This window comes from Schistocerca gregaria, chromosome 4 (assembly GCF_023897955.1).
Source record: "Schistocerca gregaria isolate iqSchGreg1 chromosome 4, iqSchGreg1.2, whole genome shotgun sequence".
NCBI classification, from domain to species: domain Eukaryota; kingdom Metazoa; phylum Arthropoda; class Insecta; order Orthoptera; family Acrididae; genus Schistocerca; species Schistocerca gregaria.
The window spans coordinates 25,806,234-25,820,829 of NC_064923.1; the positions used below are offsets into that span (position 1 = coordinate 25,806,234).

At 46.5% G+C, this 14,596-nt stretch overlaps 10 non-coding genes across 10 annotated transcripts; all 10 read left to right on the forward strand.

Annotated features, from left to right (window-relative positions):
• Positions 1-203: 203 nt before the first annotated feature.
• On the forward strand, positions 204-275 carry Trnat-agu (transfer RNA threonine (anticodon AGU)). Its single transcript has one exon. It is a non-coding gene; the product is annotated as a tRNA-Thr (tRNA).
• A 1,468-nt stretch (positions 276-1,743) lies between these two features.
• On the forward strand, positions 1,744-1,815 carry Trnat-agu (transfer RNA threonine (anticodon AGU)). Its single transcript has one exon. It is a non-coding gene; the product is annotated as a tRNA-Thr (tRNA).
• A 1,438-nt stretch (positions 1,816-3,253) lies between these two features.
• On the forward strand, positions 3,254-3,325 carry Trnat-agu (transfer RNA threonine (anticodon AGU)). The gene has a single exon. It is a non-coding gene; the product is annotated as a tRNA-Thr (tRNA).
• A 1,453-nt stretch (positions 3,326-4,778) lies between these two features.
• On the forward strand, positions 4,779-4,850 carry Trnat-agu (transfer RNA threonine (anticodon AGU)). The gene has a single exon. It is a non-coding gene; the product is annotated as a tRNA-Thr (tRNA).
• Positions 4,851-6,306: 1,456 nt separating this feature from the next.
• Positions 6,307-6,378, forward strand: Trnat-agu (transfer RNA threonine (anticodon AGU)). The gene has a single exon. It is a non-coding gene; the product is annotated as a tRNA-Thr (tRNA).
• A 1,459-nt stretch (positions 6,379-7,837) lies between these two features.
• Trnat-agu (transfer RNA threonine (anticodon AGU)) lies at positions 7,838-7,909 on the forward strand. The gene has a single exon. It is a non-coding gene; the product is annotated as a tRNA-Thr (tRNA).
• Positions 7,910-9,380: 1,471 nt separating this feature from the next.
• Trnat-agu (transfer RNA threonine (anticodon AGU)) lies at positions 9,381-9,452 on the forward strand. Its single transcript has one exon. It is a non-coding gene; the product is annotated as a tRNA-Thr (tRNA).
• A 1,441-nt stretch (positions 9,453-10,893) lies between these two features.
• Trnat-agu (transfer RNA threonine (anticodon AGU)) lies at positions 10,894-10,965 on the forward strand. Its single transcript has one exon. It is a non-coding gene; the product is annotated as a tRNA-Thr (tRNA).
• A 1,447-nt stretch (positions 10,966-12,412) lies between these two features.
• On the forward strand, positions 12,413-12,484 carry Trnat-agu (transfer RNA threonine (anticodon AGU)). Its single transcript has one exon. It is a non-coding gene; the product is annotated as a tRNA-Thr (tRNA).
• Positions 12,485-13,934: 1,450 nt separating this feature from the next.
• Positions 13,935-14,006, forward strand: Trnat-agu (transfer RNA threonine (anticodon AGU)). Its single transcript has one exon. It is a non-coding gene; the product is annotated as a tRNA-Thr (tRNA).
• The last annotated feature ends 590 nt before the right edge of the window (positions 14,007-14,596 follow it).

Here is a 14,596-nt window from a genome sequence, read left to right on the forward strand (position 1 = left end):
TTGTAGACATGTGTGAAAGACATGTTCTGAAATGCAAGTGGTGTTATTTGGAGAGCACTTCCTTTACGTGTCAGATGTGTAGGCAAGCAGTAATGGGTCGCCATAGCTGCAAATATTAGACGGTAATATGAAGTGTTGTCAGCTGAAGTCTGATGATCCAGACGACCGTAAGGATGAAGTACGCAAAAGTACCGCTAGGCCGCGCCTCTTTAGCTCAGTGGCAGAGCACTGGTCTAGTAAACCAGGGGTCGTGAGTTCGATCCTCACAGGAGGCAGACGAATTTTGGATATCAGTTGCGCGTCGTGGCCTTATAGCAAACAGTATCTGGGATGACTAACAATTAGCGAGAGGCGTTTTATTAAGAATTACTCTCAGATGTGATTAAGGCGAATGGCGCAGATAAAGCATTTGCCAAAGCGGTACAGCATAAGGTGGGATGGGACAGTCTGAAATATATTTTATAGATGTATTTCTCACATATCTCAGAGCCTTCCGCGGTTGTCGTCGTCGTCGTCGTCGTCGTCGTCGTCGTCGTCGTCGTCGTCGCCGCCGCCGCCACTTCTGCAGAAGTAGCAAATGGACATCGTAGCAAATGCGGCGAGGGACGCCCTGCCTTACATTTCCGAATGCACAAAGTGTGTGGTTTAGTTTCCCAGTCTATATTTGGTAGGTCTCGTAGCAGGTTGAATGTATCAAATGGGTGGGAAAGAGCAAGGGGCAGCGTCTGTGTAGAACGAAAACACAACTCCTCAGTGGTGTGAGCGTTTTGAGATGAGTCGTATATAAGTTCCACTTGTTTGTCAGTGACCGTGTGGCCTAATGGATAAGGCGTCGGACTTCGTATCCGAAGATTGCGTGTTTGATTCCTCTCTCGGTCGTGTTTTTCCAGATATGAAAAAGAAACATACCGTTTTAGTGCAGCACTTGAGCAGTACGAAACCGTGTGAACGTTGCTGTTGACCATTTTCTGCTTGGAGATGCTCTTGAGCTTGAAACACGCACAACAAGACCGGTGTTAACTAGCGAATTGGTTTGCATATTGCCGTCGCCGCGTGTTTTTGACTGGCACTTGCACATCTAAAATAACGTCGGAAAGTAACTCGTTCGGCTTATGAGTCACATCAAGTATGTGTGTTAATTTTGACGAAACTAGCTCTGCAGGTTGTCATGCAATTCTGTTACCTCTCAGAAATGATTATGAAATAAAAGTGAACTACGTGACGAGTGTGACGTTAGGAAAACATTAGGCAACATGGGGAGGTTCTGTATGGGACCAATCAACCCAAACGAGTACTGTGTGACGTGCTAACCGGCATATACTCACCGAGGCAGCGCGGCTAGCTCAGTCGGTAGAACATAAGGCTCTTAATCCCAGGGTCGTGGGTTCGAGCCCCACGTGGGGAGGAACGGAATTTTGTTCCTCTGCAGATGTAACTTACCGTTTTTCTGATTAACGTGATGTAATGGAAATAGCAACTTTAAACTTTGCCTACGTCTCCGTCAGTCGCTACGAAACTGTATTTGAAGGTGAAGGCGATTTTGTAGACATGTGTGAAAGACATGTTCTGAAATGCAAGTGGTGTTATTTGGAGAGCACTTCCTTTACGTGTCAGATGTGTAGGCAAGCAGTAATGGGTCGCCATAGCTGCAAATATTAGACGGTAATATGAAGTGTTGTCAGCTGAAGTCTGATGATCCAGACGACCGTAAGGATGAAGTACGCAAAAGTACCGCTAGGCCGCGCCTCTTTAGCTCAGTGGCAGAGCACTGGTCTAGTAAACCAGGGGTCGTGAGTTCGATCCTCACAGGAGGCAGACGAATTTTGGATATCAGTTGCGCGTTGTGGCCTTATAGCAAACAGTATCTGGGATGACTAACAATTAGCGAGAGGCGTTTTATTAAGAATTACTCTCAGATGTGATTAAGGCGAATGGCGCAGATAAAGCATTTGCCAAAGCGGTACAGCATAAGGTGGGATGGGACAGTCTGAAATATATTTTATAGATGTATTTCTCACATATCTCAGAGCCTTCCGCGGTTGTCGTCGTCGTCGCCGCCGCCGCCGCCACTTCTGCAGAAGTAGCAAATGGACATCGTAGCAAATGCGGCGAGGGACGCCCTGCCTTACATTTCCGAATGCACAAAGTGTGTGGTTTAGTTTCCCAGTCTATATTTGGTAGGTCTCGTAGCAGGTTGAATGTATCAAATGGGTGGGAAAGAGCAAGGGGCAGCGTCTGTGTAGAACGAAAACACAACTCCTCAGTGGTGTGAGCGTTTTGAGATGAGTCGTATATAAGTTCCACTTGTTTGTCAGTGACCGTGTGGCCTAATGGATAAGGCGTCGGACTTCGTATCCGAAGATTGCGTGTTTGATTCCTCTCTCGGTCGTGTTTTTCCAGATATGAAAAAGAAACATACCGTTTTAGTGCAGCACTTGAGCAGTACGAAACCGTGTGAACGTTGCTGTTGACCATTATCTGCTTGGAGATGCTCTTGAGCTTGAAACACGCACAACAAGACCGGTGTTAACTAGCGAATTGGTTTGCATATTGCCGTCGCCGCGTGTTTTTGACTGGCACTTGCACATCTAAAATAACGTCGGAAAGTAACTCGTTCGGCTTATGAGTCACATCAAGTATGTGTGTTAATTTTGACGAAACTAGCTCTGCAGGTTGTCATGCAATTCTGTTACCTCTCAGAAATGATTATGAAATAAAAGTGAACTACGTGACGAGTGTGACGTTAGGAAAACATTAGGCAACATGGGGAGGTTCTGTATGGGACCAATCAACCCAAACGAGTACTGTGTGACGTGCTAACCGGCATATACTCACCGAGGCAGCGCGGCTAGCTCAGTCGGTAGAACATAAGGCTCTTAATCCCAGGGTCGTGGGTTGGAGCCCCACGTGGGGAGGAACGGAATTTTGTTCCTCTGCAGATGTAACTTACCGTTTTTCTGATTAACGTGATGTAATGGAAATAGCAACTTTAAACTTTGCCTACGTCTCCGTCAGTCGCTACGAAACTGTATTTGAAGGTGAAGGTGATTTTGTAGACATGTGTGAAAGACATGTTCTGAAATGCAAGTGGTGTTACTTGGAGAGCACTTCCTTTACGTGTCAGATGTGTAGGCAAGCAGTAATGGGTCGCCATAGCTGCAAATATTAGACGGTAATATGAAGTGTTGTCAGCTGAAGTCTGATGATCCAGACGACCGTAAGGATGAAGTACGCAAAAGTACCGCTAGGCCGCGCCTCTTTAGCTCAGTGGCAGAGCACTGGTCTAGTAAACCAGGGGTCGTGAGTTCGATCCTCACAGGAGGCAGACGAATTTTGGATATCAGTTGCGCGTCGTGGCCTTATAGCAAACAGTATCTGGGATGACTAACAATTAGCGAGAGGCGTTTTATTAAGAATTACTCTCAGATGTGATTAAGGCGAATGGCGCAGATAAAGCATTTGCCAAAGCGGTACAGCATAAGGTGGGATGGGACAGTCTGAAATATATTTTATAGACGTATTTCTCACATATCTCAGAGCCTTCCGCGGTTGTCGTCGTCGTCGTCGTCGTCGTCGTCGTCGCCGCCGCCGCCACTTCTGCAGAAGTAGCAAATGGACATCGTAGCAAATGCGGCGAGGGACGCCCTGCCTTACATTTCCGAATGCACAAAGTGTGTGGTTTAGTTTCCCAGTCTATATTTGGTAGGTCTCGTAGCAGGTTGAATGTATCAAATGGGTGGGAAAGAGCAAGGGGCAGCGTCTGTGTAGAACGAAAACACAACTCCTCAGTGGTGTGAGCGTTTTGAGATGAGTCGTATATAAGTTCCACTTGTTTGTCAGTGACCGTGTGGCCTAATGGATAAGGCGTCGGACTTCGTATCCGAAGATTGCGTGTTTGATTCCTCTCTCGGTCGTGTTTTTCCAGATCTGAAAAACAAACATACCGTTTTAGTGCAGCACTTGAGCAGTACGAAACCGTGTGAACGTTGCTGTTGACCATTTTCTGCTTGGAGATGCTCTTGAGCTTGAAACACGCACAACAAGACCGGTGTTAACTAGCGAATTGGTTTGCATATTGCCGTCGCCGCGTGTTTTTGACTGGCACTTGCACATCTAAAATAACGTCGGAAAGTAACTCGTTCGGCTTATGAGTCACATCAAGTATGTGTGTTAATTTTGACGAAACTAGCTCTGCAGGTTGTCATGCAATTCTGTTACCTCTCAGAAATGATTATGAAATAAAAGTGAACTACGTGACGAGTGTGACGTTAGGAAAACATTAGGCAACATGGGGAGGTTCTGTATGGGACCAATCAACCCAAACGAGTACTGTGTGACGTGCTAACCGGCATATACACACCGAGGCAGCGCGGCTAGCTCAGTCGGTAGAACATAAGGCTCTTAATCCCAGGGTCGTGGGTTCGAGCCCCAGGTGGGGAGGAACGGAATTTTGTTCCTCTGCAGATGTAACTTACCGTTTTTCTGATTAACGTGATGTAATGGAAATAGCAACTTTAAACTTTGCCTACGTCTCCGTCAGTCGCTACGAAACTGTATTTGAAGGTGAAGGTGATTTTGTAGACATGTGTGAAAGACATGTTCTGAAATGCAAGTGGTGTTATTTGGAGAGCACTTCCTTTACGTGTCAGATGTGTAGGCAAGCAGTAATGGGTCGCCATAGCTACAAATATTAGACGGTAATATGAAGTGTTGTCAGCTGAAGTCTGATGATCCAGACGACCGTAAGGATGAAGTACGCAAAAGTACCGCTAGGCCGCGCCTCTTTAGCTCAGTGGCAGAGCACTGGTCTAGTAAACCAGGGGTCGTGAGTTCGATCCTCACAGGAGGCAGACGAATTTTGGATATCAGTTGCGCGTCGTGGCCTTATAGCAAACAGTATCTGGGATGACTAACAATTAGCGAGAGGCGTTTTATTAAGAATTACTCTCAGATGTGATTAAGGCGAATGGCGCAGATAAAGCATTTGCCAAAGCGGTACAGCATAAGGTGGGATGGGACAGTCTGAAATATATTTTATAGATGTATTTCTCACATATCTCAGAGCCTTCCGCGGTTGTCGTCGTCGTCGTCGTGGTCGTCGTCGTCGTCGCCGCCGCCGCCACTTCTGCAGAAGTAGCAAATGGACATCGTAGCAAATGCGGCGAGGGACGCCCTGCCTTACATTTCCGAATGCACAAAGTGTGTGGTTTAGTTTCCCAGTCTATATTTGGTAGGTCTCGTAGCAGGTTGAATGTATCAAATGGGTGGGAAAGAGCAAGGGGCAGCGTCTGTGTAGAACGAAAACACAACTCCTCAGTGGTGTGAGCGTTTTGAGATGAGTCGTATATAAGTTCCACTTGTTTGTCAGTGACCGTGTGGCCTAATGGATAAGGCGTCGGACTTCGTATCCGAAGATTGCGTGTTTGATTCCTCTCTCGGTCGTGTTTTTCCAGATATGAAAAAGAAACATACCGTTTTAGTGCAGCACTTGAGCAGTACGAAACCGTGTGAACGTTGCTGTTGACCATTTTCTGCTTGGAGATGCTCTTGAGCTTGAAACACGCACAACAAGACCGGTGTTAACTAGCGAATTGGTTTGCATATTGCCGTCGCCGCGTGTTTTTGACTGGCACTTGCACATCTCAAATAACGTCGGAAAGTAACTCGTTCGGCTTATGAGTCACATCAAGTATGTGTGTTAATTTTGACGAAACTAGCTCTGCAGGTTGTCATGCAATTCTGTTACCTCTCAGAAATGATTATGAAATAAAAGTGAACTACGTGACGAGTGTGACGTTAGGAAAACATTAGGCAACATGGGGAGGTTCTGTATGGGACCAATCAACCCAAACGAGTACTGTGTGACGTGCTAACCGGCATATACACACCGAGGCAGCGCGGCTAGCTCAGTCGGTAGAACATAAGGCTCTTAATCCCAGGGTCGTGGGTTCGAGCCCCAGGTGGGGAGGAACGGAATTTTGTTCCTCTGCAGATGTAACTTACCGTTTTTCTGATTAACGTGATGTAATGGAAATAGCAACTTTAAACTTTGCCTACGTCTCCGTCAGTCGCTACGAAACTGTATTTGAAGGTGAAGGTGATTTTGTAGACATGTGTGAAAGACATGTTCTGAAATGCAAGTGGTGTTATTTGGAGAGCACTTCCTTTACGTGTCAGATGTGTAGGCAAGCAGTAATGGGTCGCCATAGCTGCAAATATTAGACGGTAATATGAAGTGTTGTCAGCTGAAGTCTGATGATCCAGACGACCGTAAGGATGAAGTACGCAAAAGTACCGCTGGGCCGCGCCTCTTTAGCTCAGTGGCAGAGCACTGGTCTAGTAAACCAGGGGTCGTGAGTTCGATCCTCACAGGAGGCAGACGAATTTTGGATATCAGTTGCGCGTCGTGGCCTTATAGCAAACAGTATCTGGGATGACTAACAATTAGCGAGAGGCGTTTTATTAAGAATTACTCTCAGATGTGATTAAGGCGAATGGCGCAGATAAAGCATTTGCCAAAGCGGTACAGCATAAGGTGGGATGGGACAGTCTGAAATATATTTTATAGATGTATTTCTCACATATCTCAGAGCCTTCCGCGGTTGTCGTCGTCGTCGTCGTCGTGGTCGTCGTCGTCGTCGCCGCCGCCGCCACTTCTGCAGAAGTAGCAAATGGACATCGTAGCAAATGCGGCGAGGGACGCCCTGCCTTACATTTCCGAATGCACAAAGTGTGTGGTTTAGTTTCCCAGTCTATATTTGGTAGGTCTCGTAGCAGGTTGAATGTATCAAATGGGTGGGAAAGAGCAAGGGGCAGCGTCTGTGTAGAACGAAAACACAACTCCTCAGTGGTGTGAGCGTTTTGAGATGAGTCGTATATAAGTTCCACTTGTTTGTCAGTGACCGTGTGGCCTAATGGATAAGGCGTCGGACTTCGTATCCGAAGATTGCGTGTTTGATTCCTCTCTCGGTCGTGTTTTTCCAGATATGAAAAAGAAACATACCGTTTTAGTGCAGCACTTGAGCAGTACGAAACCGTGTGAACGTTGCTGTTGACCATTTTCTGCTTGGAGATGCTCTTGAGCTTGAAACACGCACAACAAGACCGGTGTTAACTAGCGAATTGGTTTGCATATTGCCGTCGCCGCGTGTTTTTGACTGGCACTTGCACATCTCAAATAACGTCGGAAAGTAACTCGTTCGGCTTATGAGTCACATCAAGTATGTGTGTTAATTTTGACGAAACTAGCTCTGCAGGTTGTCATGCAATTCTGTTACCTCTCAGAAATGATTATGAAATAAAAGTGAACTACGTGACGAGTGTGACGTTAGGAAAACATTAGGCAACATGGGGAGGTTCTGTATGGGACCAATCAACCCAAACGAGTACTGTGTGACGTGCTAACCGGCATATACTCACCGAGGCAGCGCGGCTAGCTCAGTCGGTAGAACATAAGGCTCTTAATCCCAGAGTCGTGGGTTGGAGCCCCACGTGGGGAGGAACGGAATTTTGTTCCTCTGCAGATGTAACTTACCGTTTTTCTGATTAACGTGATGTAATGGAAATAGCAACTTTAAACTTTGCCTACGTCTCCGTCAGTCGCTACGAAACTGTATTTGAAGGTGAAGGTGATTTTGTAGACATGTGTGAAAGACATGTTCTGAAATGCAAGTGGTGTTATTTGGAGAGCACTTCCTTTACGTGTCAGATGTGTAGGCAAGCAGTAATGGGTCGCCATAGCTGCAAATATTAGACGGTAATATGAAGTGTTGTCAGCTGAAGTCTGATGATCCAGACGACCGTAAGGATGAAGTACGTAAAAGTACCGCTAGGCCGCGCCTCTTTAGCTCAGTGGCAGAGCACTGGTCTAGTAAACCAGGGGTCGTGAGTTCGATCCTCACAGGAGGCAGACGAATTTTGGATATCAGTTGCGCGTCGTGGCCTTATAGCAAACAGTATCTGGGATGACTAACAATTAGCGAGAGGCGTTTTATTAAGAATTACTCTCAGATGTGATTAAGGCGAATGGCGCAGATAAAGCATTTGCCAAAGCGGTACAGCATAAGGTGGGATGGGACAGTCTGAAATATATTTTATAGATGTATTTCTCACATATCTCAGAGCCTTCCGCGGTTGTCGTCGTCGTCGTCGTCGTCGCATTCGTCGTCGTCGTCGTCGTCGTCGCCGCCGCCGCCACTTCTGCAGAAGTAGCAAATGGACATCGTAGCAAATGCCGCGAGGGACGCCCTGCCTTACATTTCCGAATGCACAAAGTGTGTGGTTTAGTTTCCCAGTCTATATTTGGTAGGTCTCGTAGCAGGTTGAATGTATCAAATGGGTGGGAAAGAGCAAGGGGCAGCGTCTGTGTAGAACGAAAACACAACTCCTCAGTGGTGTGAGCGTTTTGAGATGAGTCGTATATAAGTTCCACTTGTTTGTCAGTGACCGTGTGGCCTAATGGATAAGGCGTCGGACTTCGTATCCGAAGATTGCGTGTTTGATTCCTCTCTCGGTCGTGTTTTTCCAGATCTGAAAAAGAAACATACCGTTTTAGTGCAGCACTTGAGCAGTACGAAACCGTGTGAACGTTGCTGTTGACCATTTTCTGCTTGGAGATGCTCTTGAGCTTGAAACACACACAACAAGACCGGTGTTAACTAGCGAATTGGTTTGCATATTGCCGTCGCCGCGTGTTTTTGACTGGCACTTGCACATCTAAAATAACGTCGGAAAGTAACTCGTTCGGCTTATGAGTCACATCAAGTATGTGTGTTAATTTTGACGAAACTAGCTCTGCAGGTTGTCATGCAATTCTGTTACCTCTCAGAAATGATTATGAAATAAAAGTGAACTACGTGACGAGTGTGACGTTAGGAAAACATTAGGCAACATGGGGAGGTTCTGTATGGGACCAATCAACCCAAACGAGTACTGTGTGACGTGCTAACCGGCATATACTCACCGAGGCAGCGCGGCTAGCTCAGTCGGTAGAACATAAGGCTCTTAATCCCAGGGTCGTGTGTTCGAGCCCCACGTGGGGAGGAACGGAATTTTGTTCCTCTGCAGATGTAACTTACCGTTTTTCTGATTAACGTGATGTAATGGAAATAGCAACTTTAAACTTTGCCTACGTCTCCGTCAGTCGCTACGAAACTGTATTTGAAGGTGAAGGTGATTTTGTAGACATGTGTGAAAGACATGTTCTGAAATGCAAGTGGTGTTATTTGGAGAGCACTTCCTTTACGTGTCAGATGTGTAGGCAAGCAGTAATGGGTCGCCATAGCTGCAAATATTAGAGGGTAATATGAAGTGTTGTCAGCTGAAGTCTGATGATCCAGACGACCGTAAGGATGAAGTACGCAAAAGTACCGCTAGGCCACGCCTCTTTAGCTCAGTGGCAGAGCACTGGTCTAGTAAACCAGGGGTCGTGAGTTCGATCCTCACAGGAGGCAGACGAATTTTGGATATCAGTTGCGCGTCGTGGCCTTATAGCAAACAGTATCTGGGATGACTAACAATTAGCGAGAGGCGTTTTATTAAGAATTACTCTCAGATGTGATTAAGGCGAATGGCGCAGATAAAGCATTTGCCAAAGCGGTACAGCATAAGGTGGGATGGGACAGTCTGAAATATATTTTATAGATGTATTTCTCACATATCTCAGAGCCTTCCGCGGTTGTCGTCGTCGTCGTCGCCGCCGCCGCCGCCACTTCTGCAGAAGTAGCAAATGGACATCGTAGCAAATGCCGCGAGGGACGCCCTGCCTTACATTTCCGAATGCACAAAGTGTGTGGTTTAGTTTCCCAGTCTATATTTGGTAGGTCTCGTAGCAGGTTGAATGTATCAAATGGGTGGGAAAGAGCAAGGGGCAGCGTCTGTGTAGAACGAAAACACAACTCCTCAGTGGTGTGAGCGTTTTGAGATGAGTCGTATATAAGTTCCACTTGTTTGTCAGTGACCGTGTGGCCTAATGGATAAGGCGTCGGACTTCGTATCCGAAGATTGCGTGTTTGATTCCTCTCTCGGTCGTGTTTTTCCAGATCTGAAAAAGAAACATACCGTTTTAGTGCAGCACTTGAGCAGTACGAAACCGTGTGAACGTTGCTGTTGACCATTTTCTGCTTGGAGATGCTCTTGAGCTTGAAACACACACAACAAGACCGGTGTTAACTAGCGAATTGGTTTGCATATTGCCGTCGCCGCGTGTTTTTGACTGGCACTTGCACATCTAAAATAACGTCGGAAAGTAACTCGTTCGGCTTATGAGTCACATCAAGTATGTGTGTTAATTTTGACGAAACTAGCTCTGCAGGTTGTCATGCAATTCTGTTACCTCTCAGAAATGATTATGAAATAAAAGTGAACTACGTGACGAGTGTGACGTTAGGAAAACATTAGGCAACATGGGGAGGTTCTGTATGGGACCAATCAACCCAAACGAGTACTGTGTGACGTGCTAACCGGCATGTACTCACCGAGGCAGCGCGGCCAGCTCAGTCGGTAGAACATAAGGCTCTTAATCCCAGGGTCGTGGGTTCGAGCCCCACGTGGGGAGGAACGGAATTTTGTTCCTCTGCAGATGTAACTTACCGTTTTTCTGATTAACGTGATGTAATGGAAATAGCAACTTTAAACTTTGCCTACGTCTCCGTCAGTCGCTACGAAACTGTATTTGAAGGTGAAGGTGATTTTGTAGACATGTGTGAAAGACATGTTCTGAAATGCAAGTGGTGTTATTTGGAGAGCACTTCCTTTACGTGTCAGATGTGTAGGCAAGCAGTAATGGGTCGCCATAGCTGCAAATATTAGAGGGTAATATGAAGTGTTGTCAGCTGAAGTCTGATGATCCAGACGACCGTAAGGATGAAGTACGCAAAAGTACCGCTAGGCCGCGCCTCTTTAGCTCAGTGGCAGAGCACTGGTCTAGTAAACCAGGGGTCGTGAGTTCGATCCTCACAGGAGGCAGACGAATTTTGGATATCAGTTGCGCGTCGTGGCCTTATAGCAAACAGTATCTGGGATGACTAACAATTAGCGAGAGGCGTTTTATTAAGAATTACTCTCAGATGTGATTAAGGCGAATGGCGCAGATAAAGCATTTGCCAAAGCGGTACAGCATAAGGTGGGATGGGACAGTCTGAAATATATTTTATAGATGTATTTCTCACATATCTCAGAGCCTTCCGCGGTTGTCGTCGTCGTCGTCGTCGTCGCCGCCGCCGCCGCCACTTCTGCAGAAGTAGCAAATGGACATCGTAGCAAATGCGGCGAGGGACGCCCTGCCTTACATTTCCGAATGCACAAAGTGTGTGGTTTAGTTTCCCAGTCTATATTTGGTAGGTCTCGTAGCAGGTTGAATGTATCAAATGGGTGGGAAAGAGCAAGGGGCAGCGTCTGTGTAGAACGAAAACACAACTCCTCAGTGGTGTGAGCGTTTTGAGATGAGTCGTATATAAGTTCCACTTGTTTGTCAGTGACCGTGTGGCCTAATGGATAAGGCGTCGGACTTCGTATCCGAAGATTGCGTGTTTGATTCCTCTCTCGGTCGTGTTTTTCCAGATCTGAAAAAGAAACATACCGTTTTAGTGCAGCACTTGAGCAGTACGAAACCGTGTGAACGTTGCTGTTGACCATTTTCTGCTTGGAGATGCTCTTGAGCTTGAAACACACACAACAAGACCGGTGTTAACTAGCGAATTGGTTTGCATATTGCCGTCGCCGCGTGTTTTTGACTGGCACTTGCACATCTAAAATAACGTCGGAAAGTAACTCGTTCGGCTTATGAGTCACATCAAGTATGTGTGTTAATTTTGACGTAACTAGCTCTGCAGGTTGTCATGCAATTCTGTTACCTCTCAGAAATGATTATGAAATAAAAGTGAACTACGTGACGAGTGTGACGTTAGGAAAACATTAGGCAACATGGGGAGGTTCTGTATGGGACCAATCAACCCAAACGAGTACTGTGTGACGTGCTAACCGGCATATACTCACCGAGGCAGCGCGGCTAGCTCAGTCGGTAGAACATAAGGCTCTTAATCCCAGGGTCGTGGGTTGGAGCCCCACGTGGGGAGGAACGGAATTTTGTTCCTCTGCAGATGTAACTTACCGTTTTTCTGATTAACGTGATGTAATGGAAATAGCAACTTTAAACTTTGCCTACGTCTCCGTCAGTCGCTACGAAACTGTATTTGAAGGTGAAGGTGATTTTGTAGACATGTGTGAAAGACATGTTCTGAAATGCAAGTGGTGTTATTTGGAGAGCACTTCCTTTACGTGTCAGATGTGTAGGCAAGCAGTAATGGGTCGCCATAGCTGCAAATATTAGACGGTAATATGAAGTGTTGTCAGCTGAAGTCTGATGATCCAGACGACCGTAAGGATGAAGTACGCAAAAGTACCGCTAGGCCGCGCCTCTTTAGCTCAGTGGCAGAGCACTGGTATAGTAAACCAGGGGTCGTGAGATCGATCCTCACAGGAGGCAGACGAATTTTGGATATCAGTTGCGCGTCGTGGCCTTATAGCAAACAGTATCTGGGATGACTAACAATTAGCGAGAGGCGTTTTATTAAGAATTACTCTCAGATGTGATTAAGGCGAATGGCGCAGATAAAGCATTTGCCAAAGCGGTACAGCATAAGATGGGATGGGACAGTCTGAAATATATTTTATAGATGTATTTCTCACATATCTCAGAGCCTTCCGCGGTTGTCGTCGTCGTCGCCGCCGCCGCCGCCGCCGCCGCCGCCACTTCTGCAGAAGTAGCAAATGGACATCGTAGCAAATGCGGCGAGGGACGCCCTGCCTTACATTTCCGAATGCACAAAGTGTGTGGTTTAGTTTCCCAGTCTATATTTGGTAGGTCTCGTAGCAGGTTGAATGTATCAAATGGGTGGGAAAGAGCAAGGGGCAGCGTCTGTGTAGAACGAAAACACAACTCCTCAGTGGTGTGAGCGTTTTGAGATGAGTCGTATATAAGTTCCACTTGTTTGTCAGTGACCGTGTGGCCTAATGGATAAGGCGTCGGACTTCGTATCCGAAGATTGCGTGTTTGATTCCTCTCTCGGTCGTGTTTTTCCAGATCTGAAAAACAAACATACCGTTTTAGTGCAGCACTTGAGCAGTACGAAACCGTGTGAACGTTGCTGTTGACCATTTTCTGCTTGGAGATGCTCTTGAGCTTGAAACACGCACAACAAGACCGGTGTTAACTAGCGAATTGGTTTGCATATTGCCGTCGCCGCGTGTTTTTGACTGGCACTTGCACATCTAAAATAACGTCGGAAAGTAACTCGTTCGGCTTATGAGTCACATCAAGTATGTGTGTTAATTTTGACGAAACTAGCTCTGCAGGTTGTCATGCAATTCTGTTACCTCTCAGAAATGATTATGAAATAAAAGTGAACTACGTGACGAGTGTGACGTTAGGAAAACATTAGGCAACATGGGGAGGTTCTGTATGGGACCAATCAACCCAAACGAGTACTGTGTGACGTGCTAACCGGCATATACTCACCGAGGCAGCGCGGCTAGCTCAGTCGGTAGAACATAAGGCTCTTAATCCCAGGGTCGTGGGTTGGAGCCCCACGTGGGGAGGAACGGAATTTTGTTCCTCTGCAGATGTAACTTACCGTTTTTCTGATTAACGTGATGTAATGGAAATAGCAACTTTAAACTTTGCCTACGTCTCCGTCAGTCGCTACGAAACTGTATTTGAAGGTGAAGGTGATTTTGTAGACATGTGTGAAAGACATGTTCTGAAATGCAAGTGGTGTTATTTGGAGAGCACTTCCTTTACGTGTCAGATGTGTAGGCAAGCAGTAATGGGTCGCCATAGCTGCAAATATTAGACGGTAATATGAAGTGTTGTCAGCTGAAGTCTGATGATCCAGACGACCGTAAGGATGAAGTACGCAAAAGTACCGCTAGGCCGCGCCTCTTTAGCTCAGTGGCAGAGCACTGGTCTAGTAAACCAGGGGTCGTGAGTTCGATCCTCACAGGAGGCAGACGAATTTTGGATATCAGTTGCGCGTCGTGGCCTTATAGCAAACAGTATCTGGGATGACTAACAATTAGCGAGAGGCGTTTTATTAAGAATTACTCTCAGATGTGATTAAGGCGAATGGCGCAGATAAAGCATTTGCCAAAGCGGTACAGCATAAGATGGGATGGGACAGTCTGAAATATATTTTATAGATGTATTTCTCACATATCTCAGAGCCTTCCGCGGTTGTCGTCGTCGTCGTCGTCGTCGTCGCCGCCGCCACTTCTGCAGAAGTAGCAAATGGACATCGTAGCAAATGCGGCGAGGGACGCCCTGCCTTACATTTCCGAATGCACAAAGTGTGTGGTTTAGTTTCCCAGTCTATATTTGGTAGGTCTCGTAGCAGGTTGAATGTATCAAATGGGTGGGAAAGAGCAAGGGGCAGCGTCTGTGTAGAACGAAAACACAACTCCTCAGTGGTGTGAGCGTTTTGAGATGAGTCGTATATAAGTTCCACTTGTTTGTCAGTGACCGTGTGGCCTAATGGATAAGGCGTCGGATTTCGTATCTGAAGATTGCGTGTTTGATTCCTCTCTCGGTCGTGTTTTTCCA